The sequence below is a fragment of the Paralichthys olivaceus genome, chromosome 8, assembly GCF_024713975.1.
Source record: "Paralichthys olivaceus isolate ysfri-2021 chromosome 8, ASM2471397v2, whole genome shotgun sequence".
NCBI classification, from domain to species: domain Eukaryota; kingdom Metazoa; phylum Chordata; class Actinopteri; order Pleuronectiformes; family Paralichthyidae; genus Paralichthys; species Paralichthys olivaceus.
The window spans coordinates 22,897,013-22,917,146 of record NC_091100.1 but is presented as its reverse complement, the minus strand read 5'-3'; the positions used below and the strand labels follow the sequence as shown (position 1 = coordinate 22,917,146).

The following is a 20,134-nucleotide window of genomic DNA, read 5'->3' as shown; positions in this document are numbered from 1 at the left end:
ATATCTCTAATTACCCTAAATAAGATTCATGTCCAGGCCACCTGGTATGAAGATCATGAATTTTGTGTAATCTGAAATTACTAAAACATTTTACAGCAATATTTGGTTTATTCCATGTACTATTTAATTCCACCATACATATGCTACCTCATCTTGGCTCTGCTCTCTCCCTCCCTCTCTATCGCCCCTTCTCATACAGACACACACACAAACACATTGTCATCAGACACATCTGTATTCTCAGAAAGGTAAAAACAGCATTTGGTCTTTGTTTATTATTCAGTGGAGTATTGATATCCAATCACATGTGGTCACAAGAGATACATTTATGATGTATTCTAACACCAAGTGTGAACAGAAGAATTTGTGATTAAATCTCTAAGGACAGTTAAGCCATGTTTTAGTATTTATTTTAAACTATTACTTCACAAAGATTCATTTAAATCAAGTATTTGCTGCTTTGAATTCTTCCCATAGTAAATTGCTATTCATCATTTAGTCACTATTGCTTCAGTAATTTGTATGTATGTATTGTAACTTTTTAACAAAAGCAATGAAACCTTTTCATATCCAGTCAGCTTTGAGATTTTTCTTAATATTTGCGATTCAAGTTGTCACTTTTGGACATTTGCATCTTTTAGCTCCAAAGTTTAGCAAAAGTTTTAAAGAGCAAAATCTAAAGAGAACTCCATTTGCAGGTGAACCTATTCACAGACAGTCTTGTCTGAGTGATTTGCACTGTTACATTGTGAGGTTTCCTCTGCTGAGTATGCATACACCCTGTTCAGATTATCAAAGGAGGTGCAGTCCATTCCCATGTTTGTTCCTTGAGTGTTGCTATTAAATATAGGATCAGGTTAAGTGATTTAAGACCCTTGGTTTGTGGGTCTTAACTGTTGCTCCATTTCATCAAAGGCCAGAAGTATTTTTAACCTCCACTACCTCAAGGTAACATGACACTTGCAGGTAATGGAGCTTTGCCTTTCCTGTAAATATTGTACGTGCCTTATTCAATGGGAACCAATATAAAAGAGGATATAATGACACAAAATGGCAGCTCCTTTTCTCACATTCCTCCAGTCTCCCGACAAAAAAGGCACCTGTTTCTTTTATCTATAAAAAAACAATACAAACAGACTTCAAAAGAATATCCGGCTGACACTTGGTTTTCCTCTGACCACAGTGTTTATCAGACAGGCATATATCAGGCCACTCTGGGGCATTGTGTTGCCAGTAACCCGCTTCCTCCAGGCTCTGGTTAATTGTCACGACATGTGTCCTTCAGAAACCACAACTTGGGAGCCATTAGTATCAGCTTCCTGTTGATGACTAATGTATTCACATGGTGCTGCGTGGTACTTGAGTCAACACATTAGCAGTTAAATGCATTTGTTTCACATTAACTTATATAGTTAATTAAAACAAATAAATGTACAAATGAACTTTTGATGCAAATCATTGTATTTAATTTCTGCTTTGGTGAATTTATAAGTAGATATTAGACAGAGTTCTTACTGAGGCCACACATGTTGTATCTGTTGGCACTTTCAGTGAAAATTAGCCTCTGAATGACAGATAGCTCAAAGTCCTGTGGACAGATTTCAGGTTACAATCAGGTAATCAGGTCCTTGAGGAGCCTCTACAGCTCCAGTGTTTTTCCCGCTGGTAAAGAAACATTTTTTCTCACAGTCGTGTGATTTACTGTAAGCATCTGCACGCCAGCTAGATCTTGACCAGATGGAGAGGAAAATGAATGTTCCCCTCTTTCTCTGTCTCTCTTTCTTCAGAATGTGATAGGGAAAGCGTCTGACAATGTGCATTGAAGACAGACAGTCTCTTGAACATAAGGCCAGCATGTGTTGGCATTCTGCACCTATAGAATACTTTGTGTCCAACTCAAGCCCTGCAAGCATGCACAGCAGCCACATCAGTCAGCTAAATACACTCACTATGTGTAACATGCAACTTTACTTCTTGTTTGCTGATAGCATGATAAAAAAATGACATTGTTACCATTCCTAACGGCTAACAGGATGCTAAAGATTTGACAGGGATTAGCAAAACCATATTTTTTAAACATTTTTAGTACCAACCTCAGTTTTGATTGTTGTTTGATAATTTTTGTCACCCATGATATTTTAAAATGGACCAAAGGATAGGGTTACACACATATAATCAACTTTTTTCATCATTCTTCCTACCTCTCATTCAAATTAATGCCCATATCATTTCAATGTGCTTGTGAGGGTCAACATATTTGTGATCTGAGTTTCATTAAGTTGAGCTTAAGCTTTAAACTCTGATGGAAAATCATAGTGATGCACACCTCCACTCCCGGCCTTACTCTGGAAAATATTGCTCTTTTGTGTTGTGTGTATGAGTGGCAAGTTAAAAGTAATGCGCTTTAAATTAGTGATACATTTTTCAAATGTAAAAAAAAAAAAAAGGAATTTGTTTACAGTGTTTGTACATGTTACTATTGTCCTCTAACACTTGTTATATTCACGAATTAGTTCATCTGTAGGTCATAACATGCTCTTATTTTGAAGGCGAAATTAGTAGTTTTGGATTTTTCCAACATGCATTGTAAAACTCCTCATTAAAGTCAAACTACAGTTATCTCCCTGTCTTTCAGGTGCATAAGTATGCTTCAAATGACAACCTTACCGGACCATAACATTTTTTGAGACGTCCCCTCACTTCCAGCACTTGCCTTGGGAGGCCTATGTCCGACAATTTTTGTGAGCTCCCAAAGTCATCGTGACAGAGGTAGAGGTGATGAAGATTCTAGTATGTTTTTATCAAGCCCACTTGTTATTTTCATCTCATTTTGTCATGCTTTGTGTATATAGACAAAAACAACACTTTGGGAGACAGACCAAAAAGGTCCTCTGTGAGGCTTTTCACCCCACTTTTGGTTGTGGCCATTGAGAACATGCATAAACACTTTTGCCCTCAGATGTGGTCAGATAACACTTCATACAAACCAGTTTGTTTCAAGCATACTTTAGCCTCAAGGGTTCTCAAGCACTTGACTCCTTCCTCCAGTGGCACTGTCACTGCTTAGAATTCTTTGAAGAAGGGAAAGCAAAAGCGAGTTTTTATTTCAAAACATATTGCATTTTAATGGTGATAATGATTAGTTTATTTGACCAAACAGTCATCTGAAAAATATGTATGCTTCACACGCTTCCTCTGCACTAATGAGCACTGTATTTCCCTTTGAGCATTTATATGCTTTAACATAAAACATACCTCTGCGTTTGTTCAAGCTGTATCGCTGTTGCTGGCCTCCTCCACACTTTCTGTCTGAGTCTCAGGATGTGCTGCCAGCTGGCTGGGACACCAAGCCGTGCTCTGTGTATTGGTAAATATTCTTTGGCCACACTTTTCTCTGACAGTATCTGGTGACTTCACAGCACTAATGATCTCACTTTGTTGCAGACAACAAATGACATGTTCTTTTATTACTTGCTAGACATTCTGTATTTTTTCCCCTAATCCTTTCAAGTTTGTCCTCAGCAGTACTGAAAGTGCTAAGATCCATCTCTCGCCCCCTCCCCTATCCCTCATCCCTCTGTCTTTCTATCTAATCCCAGACAAAAGGGAGTTGGACAATCATTCCAAAAGTTGGAATTGTAAATAGCCTGAACCACATCTATGGGAGAGACAGAATTAGCAAGACAACTCAGGAAAGAGAAAGGGAGATGGAAAAATACGTTAAATACTCAGGCCCAGAAACCTTCTATTCTACTGCAAGTTGCACACAGGATGATCCAACAGGGGTGAGTCCAGAGTAAACCTTGGAGCAATGAATTGTTTTCATCCTTACTTAATTTAAGAAGTCTTGTTTGATCTCTGTTATTCTGAAGAAATTATCAAAGGTAATGTAATCACACTTGGTCCCATTAAATTAATCGCTGACATGAACAAATGTCAAGTGAGGAGGTAGTCATCCATTGTGTGGTCAGATCACTGACAACGAAGTGACCCATAGTGGCAATTGCAGCACTCTGTGACTGAAGACTGTTCCTTTCATGTGGGTGACGTGTCCTGCTCGCTTCTCCAGGAGACGTCAGCAAGGCACCATGGTCCCACTAGGGAGCTGCTGGCAAACAATACCAGGGCCCAGTGCCATCTCCAGCTGCTTCCTCTCCTCAAAGGCCCTCGCTGAAGTGGATTGTACATATTTATTCCTCTTTTATAAGGCTGACATGAAAGACAGAGCCGTTTCTGTGTGTTTATTATGACTTGGGTTCACAATAGGAACCTTGAGGAAGAGAATCAAAGTACTGGAGTGTGTTTGATGCTGGACCCAACTGGTTTCAAATGCTGGGATCAGCAGTTTACTCAGCATACATTAAATCTGCTGACATTTATGTGTTTTGTGGCGTAACCCAAGATTTTCCTACTCCTCTTATCAAAAGAAAAAAACCCACCCAAACAGAAAGATAACACAGTTCTCAAAACCCTAACGTAAAAATGCTTCTGCCATTGTTACACTTGGTACCTCTGCACTCGCTCTGAAATCTTGGCCATATCCCATACGCAGCCCTGTGGGGAATGGCAAAGCCTCACGTCTGCAGCCGATTAGGGAGAGAGATTAAGGCCTGCCAGGAGAAACCGGGCCATGGTGGAGGTGTGGGTACTGGGAGGAATGGACTGAATAAAAGACGAGTTCAAACCAAATCAGGACTGCTGGGCTTATCTACCATCAACTGCGGAGTGGTTGGAGCTTCCTGATAAAGATGCAAGAAACCATGTTGAGAAGAAGAAGGAGGGAGGAAAAAAAACGCTGAACCATTAAGTTTACATAAGTTTCAATCCCCACCAATTGTCCGCATGCTATCCAAAACCTCTTTCTTCCTTTACCTTCATCTCAGCTCCCACCCCATGTGATGTACCCTCGGACTCAGAGGCAGGCTGAGACTCTAAGCTCTTAACGAGCCCATGGAGATTTTTCATCCCTCTCTGTCTATATTCATTCTCAGATAAGAGGACACTGTCTCATTCATTTATTTACTCAAGTGGCATTAGATGAGTGTTTTTTGATTGCACAATGTAATTGCTTATATTTTTAAACCACCACTGCAGAAAAGTTATATGCATTTATCCTGTTTTGTCTTGTTTTTCTAATTTGTTTTCAAGTCTTTTTGTACAAGACAGTATTAAGACGTCAAATGCAGACATTTTTTATAGACTGTCTGCATTTGTCAGTCAGATAAGGGAATCAAATGGGCAAACTGTTACTTTTCATGTTTGCCAGACAATAGCCTATATACGAGTGATTTCACTCGACTATTCTCCACTGTCATTGAAGCCATGCCAATCAGAGTGCTGCAATGTTTAGCTGAAAAAATGCCTCCCAGGTAAAGTCATCCACCAAAGCGATGACATCCATGACTACTTTTACCTTTACTTTAACACTTGCAACTAATTCATAAGTGGTGTTTAATTAGTAGAGGTGGAGGGGGACTCATGATACAATACGGGATACAAGACCCACAATAACATTTATATCAAATTACAGTGATTCTGCGATAAGCAATATATTGCAAGACAGTCAAAATTATATATTGCGATATCTGTCGAAATGAAGAAGAATACAAAATGCCCCTGAAGAGGTAAGGTGCCCCTTTAATCTTTCATAAACACACTGTAACTTGTCAATGTCCCTATGTGCCATCAGTTCCATGTATGTATATAAATGTATATTACTTGTGTCCATTCCAATCATTCCAGGTCTGTGACATACAACTACAATGGCAGATCCATCAAACGATTTTTACTCTGCTGCTGAATTAGATGTCTTCTTTCTGTCTTTCGTTGTGAATATATGCATCAATAAAAATATAGGGCAAGTGAATATGTTTAAAAATATTTGAGGAGATGTATTGGAGAAGTTCATCAGTACTTGCTGGGAACATACTTGTTTTATTATGGGGTTGTGTGGTTTATTTAATAAGAATACATCTCTAATATCTTCCAGTATTTCTACTCTTCTTCCCCATCACATTTCATTTTGAGGCAGGAGTAGCTCCACCATCTAGTGGTTGCATCTGAAACATGTCAGCTTACTTCAAATCCCACACAATACATTCTAAATGTAGTCATCTCAAACACAGGATATAACATAACGCTTATGTTGCATCTATAGTTATACAAATAACTCCAAGCCAGTCATTTGAAGATTATCCATTCTGTGATAATGATGCTAATAAGGCTAATGACATATAAGACCTTATGTTCTCTTTTCATGCCAGCCACAAAACAAGAGCATCTTCCTTTCTTAGGACAGCATTGAATGGATTTTGGCTTCAGAGGGTAGCTCAGTTTGCTTTGAAAAACTAGGATGTTTTTTTTTAATATCACGAGAGAGGAAGCAACTGGAGCAAGCAAAAGAGAGAGGGAAAAGGATTGTTTGGAGTCAGAAACACATTTCAAAGGCTTCCCAAAAACAGCCTGCGAAATCTGAGATGAAACCAGCTAATAAAGCGCCACACGGCAATAAATAATGCAACAAGAGGAAACAACATGAAAGATCTTTTCATCTCCATATAGAGAGGAAAGGGGAGAGGAAGCAATAAGAATGTGTATGCGCTCAGTTCTATAGTCAATATGATAGTTTGTTGGACTTTCCTTTGAAACTCTGAAACACTTGGTCTGCTACTATGGTCGGCGTGCTTAAATAAAGTTGTGAAAAAAAGTTGTTTAAATAAGTCAGACCTTTGACACCTGCCTCCTGTCTCCTCTTGGTCTTAACACATCTATGCTGATGGTTTCATTTTCTCTTTATTTGACGCATTTAATTTGTTTTGTTTATATCATCCCTCCCTGTGGATAAATCCCCTTCGTTTAGCACTAAAATGCGCTTCCTCTTCCACCACAGCCCGTCTCCCTCCTCGAAGCCAATTCTTATGACTCAATGCAATCAACAGGCCAGAAAATCCCCTCACACCCACCCCAAATAGTTCTGTGCACCAGCTGACGGCCAAGAACAGAGATAAAAACGACCACAACGTGGGGCGGGAGGAGGCCGAAGCAAGACCAACAATAGAGTTTCCTCCCCTAATCTCTGTTAAATTAGAATAGACATGCGTTGCAGTGTGGGCTTCCTGGAGAGGATAAAGAGGCTTGAGAAGTAACTGGAAGTGGACTCTGTGGTTATAATATTATTAATAAAGGCAGCAAAGAGGGTGGACATGTGTGAAAACTGTGTGTGTGTGTGTGTGTGTGTGTGTGTGTGTGTGTGTCTGCGTGCACGTGGATGAAAGTGAGAGAGAGAGAGAGAGAGAGAGAGAGAGAGAGACTGAGAGAGAGACAAACAGAGCGAAGAAGATGCAAAGTTGTGTAACACTGACATCTTGTGACCAAAATGTGTCAACTACAAACTACAAAAGTCGGGCCACAGGAAGCAGTTGATTTCCTGTTTAATTTATCCCTGACAGGGGTGATGAACAAAAATTCTCTGTGAGCAGTTTTGTTATTGTATAGTCCCATCAGCACATGCAGAAAAAAAACTATCATAACTCAAACACATTTTACATTCCATTATAAAATATTTAAATACTGTGACATAAACCACCGGGATAATCTTTTGGGACCAGACAGTCAAAATGGTTAAATGTTTTTGGCTGATACACAATGGTACTATTTAACAAAGAAATATATATATATAAATATCCAGTGATGCAGTCCAAGTCATTGATTTGGCAAAATACCCAAACAAAACGTCTTATGTTGTGAGTAAAGCAAAGTCGATAAAAGGTTTGTTCACTCCGACATGGAGGTTATGTTTTCACCCTGTCTGTTTGTTTTTAAGCAAGATAAGGTGTCGCAATAACTGACTGACCCCAATAGGAGGCGACAGAGATCAATTAACTATCTATCTATCTATCTATCTATCTATCTGTCTGTCTCTCCGTCTGTCTGTCTTTCCTGTGTGTACTACTTATTCTCATACTCATTCATAATTTTGCGTACTGACATCATTGTGAAACAAAAATCCAATTGAAAACCTGAATACAGAGTTCTGCAAAGGTATTCTGCGGGTACTGCATGCAAGGCTGAATAAGGCCAATATCCATTACTTATAAATATTCACAAAAGAGCCATCAAATTCTGGAGCCATATTAAAAGAAGCACCCCTGACGGCTGCCATTATAAAGCCCTTGCCTACCAGGAGTTGAACATAGAAAAGAGTCCCCTCAGTAAACTTGTCTTGAGGCTGTCTAACCTCTCCCTCTCTGACATCACCCCAAACAGCCTCAGAGCAGTCACACCAAAAGATCCGCCCTGAGAGGACAGGCTGTGCTCCCACTGTGATGATGGAGCTGTGGAGACAGAACTTCTTTCACAGTGTCAAAAATATACACACATTAGAGAGGAATTCTTTATAAAATTCCAAGAATAGATCCCATAATTCCAAAGTCTGAAGAAAATGGAGAAATGACCCCCCCATTCCAGGGGAAAACAAAGAATGTGCAGCACTGGCAGCTGAATATGTCACTTCCTGCCACAAGAAAAGAGACACCAGTGTACATATACTGTTACTTACACCATCTCCTTCTGTTTTTACATTATTGTAGTTTTACTCTTGGTATTGTAATTGTGATTTGGCAACATATTTTAATGTCATGCCAATAATATTGAATTGCACTGAATTGAGAGAGGGAGAGAGAATAGAAAAGAGAGTGGTTGAGAGAGAGAGGGAGAGAGAGAGAGGATAGTGTTGAGGGAGGGAGGGAGAGAGAGAGAGTGAGTGAAAAAGAGAGACAGAGAGAGAGAGAGAGATTACTGTCACTTACACCGCCCTCATCTCGCGCGCTCACCTGCTCTGGGGGACCTGATCGAGCGCACCTCTCGGTGTAGCGGGGACCTGGCGGCTGATCCCGGGGACGCGGGTGAACCTGCTCTCGGTGCGAAGAGGCTCCGGTTGGATTCTTAAGCGACGCTTTTCGAAGTTGTCCCACATCCAGCCCGGTCGGGACGGCCCGCCCTGCGCCCAGGAGAGGATTACACCGGAGACACCCGCTGCTCAGTAAGGTCTTTACAGCTAATACTTCACAACCAGCCTTCCACACGTGAAGAGACACACATACAATATTTGTTTCTCCTTCCTCGCTGCGAGCTAGCTAACAAAACACGCCACTTCGAAACCATTAGCATACCAATAAAATAAGCTAGAGATTGTTAATGTTGTGATGAAAAGCTAATTTATGTTCCGTCTCTTTCCACCACCTCACCAGTTGAACAAATAATGAATGTCCCTAAAGAAAGAAAATAGTCAAGTCATCGTCCATCATTCATCTCTCATGTAGAACAGACAGAGAACCGATGAGCGCTGCTGTGGTTGGGAGGGAGCAGGTGGGAGGTGCCCCCCCAACTTCACCTGTTTAAATACTCCTATAGGTCATGTGGTGGAGCAGGGGCGCACATGAAGGGGGGGGGGCTCAGCACCCTAGAAACTCCTGACAATGTCCCGAATGAGCTGTGGTGAGAACACAGCATCAGATCCTCCACTGGAATCACACCTAACGAGTGGGCGTGTTTGTGACATTTCTAACATGCGACAGATACAAGAGTGAAAAAAACAAAAAAAAACATACAAATATCTCAGGATGAAACAGAGGTGTCATACACGTAGAAGTTGCAGATGTCATGAGATTTTTAGTGATAAAGACTGAGGCCAGTGTCAAAAACACACTGCCTGTGTCTGCTGCACCGCCCCTCACCTGAGCACTCCTGTGTTGTTGTGTACATGTCTGAGAGGAGAATCTCCGAAAAGAATTGTGTGGACACTATCCGGAATTCATGTCTGAAATCAGCTTGAGTGGCTGGCAGGTGTGAGGAGAAGGTGGAGCTGCAGTAGAGCCTTTTTCAGACTTGACCTCCTGGTAAAACGCAGAGAATTGGCTACAGAGTTTACCCAGAGTCTGCCTTTCACACATGCACCACACAGCAGGAGGTTTTCTGCACAGACGTGTTCCCCACAGCAACAAATCCTCCACGTTGTTCAGGCGAGAGATGGAGCAGCCAGGTGCAGCAGACAGAGATTGTAAGTGGCATATTATCTGTAGATCACATGATTTTGTTTATAGCACCCTGACACCATCGTCAGCTCTTATCACCACAGACTCTCTTGACAACTTTCGTCAGTATCTTTCAAGGGTGTGTTACCGCTTTATCACCTGGAGATATTTGTTTTCTTTTTTTTATTTTCATTTTTGCTTCAGTCTTGTGTTAGCAGCGCCATCAACCCCGCACGCTAAGGTGAATCTAGCAGGGGATCCCCTGCTGTGTTCTAACATTCTTCTGGATTACTACAGACATTATACTAGGAGGCCAGGATAAAGCTAATAGAAACTATAGAGCGTCTCACTCTGACATTTGCATTCACACATGCACCTCCTCATGAGAAAATACGGAGAATCTGCGGTGTTCAGTGCATGTCTGAAAGTAGCTTTAGTGTAGATACAAACAGACTGAGGTATCCCCCTGGGCTCACTGTGAGATACTCACTCATTTTCCCATATTCAACTACTACTGAAGACTTGATAAATAGATTGATACTTAGTCTGTGTGAAATCAAAATCTGTCTCACTAATGCATCAATTAGGAGCATATACAGCCATAGAGTCAAGCACTCACTCACACACACACACACACACTGCAACATGCATATTACAGTAAGATGTTGCTCTAGATATTTTGCTGCATCATGCTCCAGCCTCCTGAAACACTGCACACTGTGCGGATACAGTTGTAACATGCTAACAACGAGCACAATGTGCTGCTGACACCATCTGCATGTGAACTGCACGTGCCCAGACCAGTGTGTGTGTGTGTGTGTGTGTGTGTGTGTGTGTGTGTGTGTGTGTGTGTGCAGTGTCGATGGTTGATGTGTACCTGTGTATCATGAGGAGATGAGAGTTCAAAGCAAGCCCTGACACTCACATAGAATTGAAACAGAAGAAGTAAAAGAAGAAGAGTATGAGGCTGGCAGTGTTCTGACGGCTCTCCCTTTATTAATTTATGATGTTATATTTAGGCCTAGCTACATTTTTGATGCTTTGTATTTGTCAAGTTTAATACAAAGCGAAAACTTGGGGTGTGTCTGTCAACATCTTTGTACGTAGCTGCATGCAAATCCAAACATACAGTATAGCCATAACAGCACATAAATCATGTGTGGATACTTAAAAGGCCATTTAACACTTAACACTGTATTATTATATTTATTATTATTATAAAGTTTATTAGTGTAGCACCATTTAAGCGTAATGTTCAGCTTTATTCGCTGATGTAACCAAATCTCCCTCAGCTCTGTCTTCACTGTCAGAGGCTCAAAGCTTTAGACTCAACGGTAAAATAAGAGGTCACATTTTATTTTTTCGTCCAGACTAATGAAGTGACATATTGAACTATCGACCCCAGAACATAAGACCTAACACTGTGCTTCACTTAGGCTACAGCTTAAACCTAAATATTGTAAGAGGTTGATCCCTTTGAAGACTCTTTTTAAAGCTTTTGAGGATGTGTCGGCATTAGAAAACCAGAGACTTCCCAATGTGCAAAAACTGGTGCTGCTGCAAAAAATCCATCTCTCCTTCAGTTACCACCGCACAGTGGTAAAGTAAGGAGGTTAAGAGGAACTGCTCTAACAAGGTGTAAAAGGTTTTAGGTCAGCCTTAATCTCTCTTGCCGTGTAGACAGCACTTTCTGCCAAGTTTGGCTTAAATCCGAAACTCATGGTCAAAGGGTTGTCCAACAAAAGCAGAAATAGTTCTTTAAGCGCTTTTAGTGCAGGTGGGCCATCAGAGATTGTCCATCAGTTCTTAATGGACAGTTAGACAATAAACGGATACGTGCTGAATCAGTGAAGTTCTTTTACTTCAGATTTTACTTCCGTACATTCTAAAATGTGCGACAGGGACGTGTTCAGGGAATTCCTGAAGATAATGGAGTTATATTTAATAAAGGGTGTAAAATTAATACACATTTACATAGTTTGGCACAACCCTGTTTTATATATTTAGTTTTGTACAGATGGTAATTTGTTTGCCATAATTTCTGTTTGCAAAGTTGCTGATGTACACCAATATCAATATATCAGTAATGCTTCAGCATACTGTATATAGCCTCTAATACCCACAGATATATATAATGTAATTAAGTCTTATCTAGTTATCACTGTAAAAAGTGTTCATACTCAGTGAAGTTTTACACAGTTACTTCATGTAGGCCTGGACACTGATGCATTGATATCTATTCAAAGCCAACATGTCATTACCCAAAAAGCACATGATTTACTGACCAATTCCAGAAACCTCTCTCTGTCTGTATTTGGAACGCATATCTTTTTCAACCATTTATCTAACCAACTTAACACTTGGCATGTGCATTGTTATTGTCTCACAGAAGTGCAGAGCTAAGCTAAATTCAATTTGGAGATGAGATACTTTCAATATTAATAGAAATTGAATAATCAAGTGGCCAGCTCTCTGTAACTGGCAGTGTGGAGGGGCAGGGCAGTGGCCTTCCTCTACATCCTCAGATAAACTACGGCAGTGATCGCATCTGGGCCAAACCGCCTTCAAATTCCCTGACGGGCCATTTTGATTAAAAAAAGGCCTTCATATTGGACTGACACAGACACTGACTCTTTGGCAGCAGGTGCTGGCCTGCGTCATGACAACAATATTTATGGAATCACTTCCTGTTTAGCAATTTGTTTTCAAAGAAAAAGCTAAATGTTTTTTTTGTTGCTGTACTGCTTTTTATTGAGTGAAATCACAGAACTTTTATTTAGAAAAGTTGTGAACTTAGGTCTGAAGGTTGTGTTGGTTGCTTAACACGACCTCAAATAGTTGACATGGAATGTATCAAAGAAAAACAGCAGTTCAATTAATCATTCAAACTTATATATAGCAAACCATACACCTGAACAGTTATAAAGCAAAGTCAGTTGCATATTATAAAAAACATTTACTATAAAATCATCATTGCAGATAAGCCAAATAGGATGAACACAAAGTTTTCTAACTTCACTCTGCACCATAGACAACATCCAGCACGTAAACAGGGAGAGTATATTGTAGAACTGTTTGAGCAAGTACAGACTTCTGATCATAACCACGAGCCAAGCAAACAGTCCATTCTAAACAGGCCTTTTCAGCATTGCGCTAGTTTCAGTGAACTTAAAAAAGCCTAAAGAAAAGCAGCACATTTTCACAGTGCCAGGAACTTTATGTTTATTGCTTTGGATTGAGCAAGTAAACAAAGTGAATAGGCCAAAAGAAAAAATTCAGATATAACATTTGGCTGAGGCTCAAGTAAGCCAGTGTCAAAAACATTACCATCAGTAACAACTTAAGTTACCAGACCCAGTCTAACTGTTGCATGAGTAACAGTAACTAAATAATAGTGGAGCCAGAGGGTGTGTGTCTGTGTCTCACTGAAAACGTGAAGACTAATGGCAGCTGCTGCCTGTGATGTAGTTTCTGACCTCCACTTATTTCCCTCTCTGTATAGGTAGACAGATATATCACTCGGAGATTCACAATCTAAAACAGTTGCCATTAATCCAAAGGATTTGATGTATAAATAAATAGGAACACACTTTGCCACATCAGACAGACTAAAATACACATGAATGAATATAATAGCACCAGTGATACCATGAATTATATACTCATATTTTCTGTAACCAACAATTTACATTATTGATGGAGTGGAGAATCGAAGGAAAATGGGTTTTCTGATACAAAGCCAACTTGCTGCTCCCTGCCGCTCATTATAAAGTGCAATGCAATATTAATCAGCTATTGCAACATATTATCCATTAATTTTAATTTTGGGTCTGCGTACAAAACCAGTACACTTTAGAAATCTCTGTAAACCTACATCCCTGTATCTTACTGTAAATTGGATGTACAACATATGACATACAAAGTGCACAACTCCCACTGTCTGTGTCAATTAAATGACTACATTTACCTAAAAAGGTTATTAGGTTAAAAGGATGGGATTTGTTGTTTTTGTGTATTTGTGTGTGGGTGTGTGGGTGTGTGTGCCTATAATGACTGTTTCTCATGCGATGTATCAAAGTGGGCCCAAAGAAAACATGAATGAGTAAACACTCATACAAACAAACAACACAGACCACAACTAACTAGTATTTAGAATCGAGTTTTAGTCAAGCATGAAAGCAAATCACAAATTGTGGCTGGACTGACTAGAGTCCTCCTGTGCTATATTTCCACTTGAAATGACTTAGTAAGTGAAAGGCCTGAGTTTATGAACTAACTACACCGTCGAACTGCCAGAGCCCAAGTGTATACTGTCTGAATAGAGCAGGTTATTTCTATAAGATTAGAACATGCCTGACACACATAATCTCTTGTTGTGTGCTGCATGTGTTGTGTGCAGCCATAGTCGTGTGTAATTATTTGCATATCCCATTCATACCATACACAGTGACGTCACATTTACCTTAACTCTGGAGGATCCACTGTTAATTTGTTGAATAATATTAAGATTGTTGTTAAAGGTTTGCTGTCAAATAGGGGGAAACATCCACATACGCTTGTGCTTATACGTACAGGCTTGACAAGGGAAAACATACATAGCTTTTTCTCTGGCTTTTCATAGTGCTGCCCTCATTCCACTACTCACCCACACGTTTTTACTCGCTTACTATGAACAGAGTCTTTCTCAGGAATGTGTGGTATGCCCAAGTTACATGATGGACATCTTCCTCATTCATAAAGATTGCACACAATTCCCCAGAAATTAGATTTTCAGTGGAGATGCATAGGACATAAAATCAGCAACCAAATTGCTCTTGTTTATATTAAATAAGGTCCAATTGGAACAAAGAGCTCATAAACTGTGGTAAAGACCCTGCACACCTACTGGAGCCACACGGATGATTGTTTTAGTTGACCTGACGTCCTGTTAGGATTGCATACAAACTGTGCTTGTCATTTCCCTCACTCTCCAGTTAGCCATGTTGGATCGGACAAAATCACGTTTATCATTTTTGTAAGTACGCAGGCTTTGGTGACGTCTAATTGTGGTCATGGGTATTTGCGACCTTTAAGTAATTAAATTTGCAGCACAGTTCCACCTTCTGTCAACCCAAGATAGAGGTCTTCAGATAGACAGAATAAGAGAAAACTCCTGTGTGGGTATTCATGACCTTTAGGTAATTAAATTTCTCCCGGAAGACACGGTGAAGCAGTGATGAGGACTGTCGTCTCATTGCGAGAAGGTTCTGGGTTCGAATCTTTCAGTGTGTGAGTTTTCATGTTCTCCCTGTGTCAGCGTGAGTTTACTGTGGGTACTCCAGCTTCCTCCCACGGTCTAATGACATGCAGCTTAGGTTAATTGGAGACTAAATTGCCTGTGAGTTGTTTCAGCCTTATAATACATAGGCAATGCGTCCAGGGTGTACCTTGCCTCTTGCCCAGTGTCACCTGGGATTGGCACCGACCCCGCTACAATCGATTGCTGCAAAGGAATTTCTTAAATAGAAATTGGTGAAACAGTGTATTAAGCTGTATTGACCTTAACAGCTTTTATATACGTGTCCTTTATTATTACCTCTGTCAAGGAGGTTATGTTTTGAAACTTGGTGGAAGGATACATTACCAATCAGAGAAGAACACATTACATTTTGTTGTGGATCTGGATCAGTGGCAGTGGCATCCAGGAAAGTTCTTATCAGTTTCTTAAACATTGCTTACATTGTCACATCTTTCCCAGGGAATAAAACATGTTTCTATAGATGAAAAATCTGGTATATTTAGGGAACTGTTATCTATGAGTTTAGTGCAGCTTGATTGGATTTGAGGGGATTATTGGATCTTGGCGGAGGTATGTGCTCTACTGAGAGCAATTATGTAGTCTGTTCAAACTATTGGTTTCAAGCAGTATAGAACAAAAGACTACTGTGGCAGTCATGTATTTTATGGATCATTTCAACCACCCCAACCTCCTCCTAACACAGGCTTTGTCCCTCTTCATACTATCAGTCATACTTCATCACCTAATTTCCTTCTTTACTCTGTTACTAATTACTACCGCAAATACATGTAATCTAATATTAAAACTTAACTATGGATTACAATTAGCCGCTTACACAGACGACATTTGACTTTGCTTTTATAGGGGGCACTTTTGGTATGGTATGGTATGATGCATAAGCAGAGCTGCACTTTTTTCTGTATGTGTATCAGGGCAGTGCAATTAATCGAAAATGTATTGAAACCAATATTTATAACCTCAAACTTACTTAATCTTCCTCATATCAGTTAATTCAGCTAATGCTTGAATCCATGAACTGTTTGGTTTCTGCCACGTTTATTTTGCAGCAGCCCAGGTACCTTACACTGTGCTGTATTACCCTGCTGCATGTCCTCCCTCATCACTCCCTCATCACAAGTGAATGGATTAATATCTAGATAAATGTGATAAAGCACAACATAGGTGAATGGTCACCCAAGCCTAATGTGTATCAAATTCAAATTTATTTGAGGTCTTTGCAGTCAATAATTTTTGCAGTTTATCAGGTAAGAGACCTACTAAAAAGTGGCATTAGATATTTGTAAATTACTTTTATATTTCTGTAAGCTGAATAGCAGTTGACACCCAAGAATGACATCAACGTGTGCAGGGCAAGAGCAAAATCTGTCCACTACAGCTTCACACTACAAACTGCTAACACCCTCACCTTAGTCTTTCCCCCTTTATATATTGCTCACATTTCCCTCTCTCATCTTTCTGCTCTTTGCTACCTCATGTGTTTTCTGTCTCTCCCTCTCTGTGTCTCTCCCCCTCTCTCCCCTCATTCTCGATCTTCCTCTGTGCGTTGGTATGCCTGTTAGTTGTTGGTAGAGTGAAGCGGCTGCATTATCTAGATACATTATTGATGCACGCAGCACTCCGACTAATGTGCACACACACGCGCACCCACACACACACAACCTCCATCCTCTCACTCACATAATAAAACCATACATACACTCACAAAATCAAACATATTGTTGCATGTAGTCACACATATACATACTCACAAAGAGCTTGTGCCTCAATTTGTTTTTGAATGTGAGTGTGTACAAGAGAGAAAAGAAGGACGGCAGCACATGTTCATGCTGTTTCTTTACAGCTGAGAGATCACAACTGATTCTACCTACCTTCCTCTCTGATATCAGGGCGAAAGAGAAGCAGCCATGCTGTGTTAAAAGCAAAGAGTAAAATTAAGCAAGTACTGTAGCCACAGCCTCATGCTGTGCTAATAGTTTAGTGTTGTGTGCTTGCTTAACACCCTGTACAACTTGGGAGGCACAGGAGCTGGAGGAAACGATCAGTCTTTAAAGAAACTAAACGATGAAAATAGTCACATTCAGAAAACAGAGAGAGACAACAGGAAACTGAGAGGAGGGAGAATTATGAAAGAGAAATGTACTGAGGGTTGAGAATTTGAGTGGTGGGACGGCAGAGGTGGAAGGGAGGGGGGACAGCAGAGTTGCCAGCATCACTTTTCCCAGGGCTTTGTAGGGGCATCATTAAATATGGATGGTGTTTGGAGCAGTGCAGGGGCAAGTGGGACTCCACAAACAGCACAAGCAGCACAGGCAGCCAGGCAGGCCCATCCTGGCTTGACTCATCTGTCTCTCTGTCTTCCTCCTCTCATCCCTCAACTCAGTTCATTGTCTCCCTCCCTCCTTTATTTCCCATCCCGTATCTCTTTTATGACCTTTATCTCTGCCGTCATGTGTGTCTGCCTGTCAGACTCTCTAATGGGAACGTGTGTCTATTTTTTTCACTGCTCAGCTTGTCTGTTCTTGTCTTTTCCTCTCACTCCCTGCTGCTCTATGCATCTTTCTTTCATCGCTGCTCCTTTCCCTTCCTCTGTGCTCTTCACAGTCTTTGTCAGTCTTTATGATGATTATCAAAATTTTTGATTAGTGCATGTGCATCGACCTGGTTCCAACTTAAAACTCTTTTTATGGGAATTTTATGAAATGTCAATGGAGGAAATGAATGGCAAATTTTCTTCATGAACCAGAGCCATTCTAAAAGTGGCTGTTCACTGTTACGCTCTATTTCAAATGAAAATCATGTATGGATCAGTCATATAAAGGATTCTTGTGCACCTACATCATTTATCTATGATCTCTATTTGTCTGCTTGTAAATGTGCGATCCATCAATCAATCTGATGGTGTCTCATCAGCTTTTCTGACTGTCCTAACACCTAACACATCTGATGTTGTGTCCCTATCCTCAGGAGATGAAGACAAGCTTCCTCTGTCCTCTTCAGCAGAGCGATGGACAGACAGAGAGCAGAGCGGGACTGTAACCAGCACCTTCATGAAGCCCTGATACTCAGGGCAGAGAGCAGGTGTGTGTTCTATGTTGTGGGGACCTAAATCTGTTTCACAGTCACATTTTGGGGACTTGTCCTCCTTATGGGCACAAAAAGCAAGTCCCCATAAAGTAAAGGATATTAATGTAAGTCAATAGAAAGTCCTCTAAAATCATGGAAACATGACTGTGTGTGTGTCCCATAGATCAGTAAATATAAATATGTTTGTATATGCACACAAAAAGAAAGATAACAGACTTAGAGCATAAACAGAGTGTGAAGAAATGGAGAGACCGAGCCAGACAGACATCAAGAGGAAAGTGAGTAGTGAGCGAGTGTCTGAGTTATAGTTTCAGTCCGTCTGTTCGCCTTAACAGACCTGTAAGGTTGAAGTGAAGCTCAGTCTAATCTGGCTCAGCAGGAGTGACGCACAAATTCCCTGTCACAGCCTGCAGACACACACTCTAATCCTATTTGCCTGCTCTATGCTAGTATGTGCGTCTCTGTGTGTGTGCATTCAGAGCATGATGCAAAAGTTGTGCATGAAATTGTAACAATTATACAAAACCCATCCATTCATGATTTTGATGACTTCAGACTTGACTTGACAAAATCAAAAATGACTTGCAATGACTTTAACGTCAATGACTCGAGACTTCACTCGGACTTGACCTCATTTACTTGTAATCACTTTCTATAGGTAAAAAAATTATTATATAAAAAGCTAGTGTGTGCGTGTGTATGCGTGTCACTGATTCACTAGACTGAGAGAAGTCCAAATCAACAATTGAATGTGTCAGTAAATTGGATTTGAGGTTGATTTGTTCATGTTTACATTTTTAGGCCGTTTTATGCCTTAAGTCAAGAAAGGAAAAAAAACTTTTTTTCTACATGTTCTGCACCGTAGCCTACGTGTAGATGTGTACACTACCCAGAGCCCTTGTAAATAAGCGGACCAGAAACCGGAAGATACTCAACACCAGCATAGGACCTCTAGCACCGTTTTTTATGAATAGACTAAGACTATGAATTCTCTGCATTGTACGTAGGCTACATGCTTAGGCCACGTACATACTCTTACCACCAACATATATGTATACAAAGATTGTGGAGGAAAAGGTACAGCTGTGCTAGACTAAAATACCACAAAGGCCATTGTGCAGTACAAAAACTGGATATGTGTGACATTTAAAGATTCAGAGAGGAATATGGATAGAGGCAGAGCAGTTGACATACTTAATGAATGAAGAGAGAGTACAAGTGTGGGCAGTGGGGGATAGTCTACTGTTTAAGTGCTGCTGCACCCCCATTCCAAAACTTGTGTGAGCGGTTTCTCTGCAGCATTTGTTATACTGCTCAGCTCCAGTCCAACATTTTTGGCAGATGACATTAAAGTTTCCTGCAGCAATTTAATAGAAGAGTGGTGCCAACTGAAATAAAGCCCACCCACACTTATAAATAACACCTACCAGTATTATAATTTATTGTGCATGATGTTATGTTACGTAAAAAGAAAAGTTTGTAAGTTTTATAAATTGGGAAAAGCAGAAGCAAAAAGCTGAGTCAATTACAATGAGAGGTTTGTGTTAGAATAAGCAGAGGAGTGTAAGCAGATGGTCAGGCCTGCTATGGTTTGATCGAGATTAATGTGAGATATGGACGAGCTGCAGTAATAATTAAATATGTTATAACGCACCCCTTCCAAGCATGTAGAACTTATGGTGGCCTTTAGGTAGCTTAAAAACATGAACGTTCCTCACCA

The 20,134-nt window shown here is 40.4% G+C and overlaps 1 protein-coding gene across 3 annotated transcripts in view; it reads left to right on the top strand.

The window, feature by feature from the left end:
- Nucleotides 1-8,766: 8,766 nt before the first annotated feature.
- The window catches only part of LOC109627294 (uncharacterized), a 38,335-nt gene continuing 26,967 nt past the window's right edge, over nucleotides 8,767-20,134 (top strand). For 2 of the 3 annotated variants that reach the window (XM_069530661.1, XM_020083782.2), the window contains exons 1-2: nucleotides 8,767-9,040; nucleotides 18,295-18,408. The gene's annotated coding sequence lies outside the window, so the exon portion shown is untranslated. Of the gene's footprint in view, nucleotides 9,046-18,294; nucleotides 18,409-20,134 lie in introns of all 3 variants that reach the window. The other variant, XM_069530659.1, reaches the window with a different exon arrangement.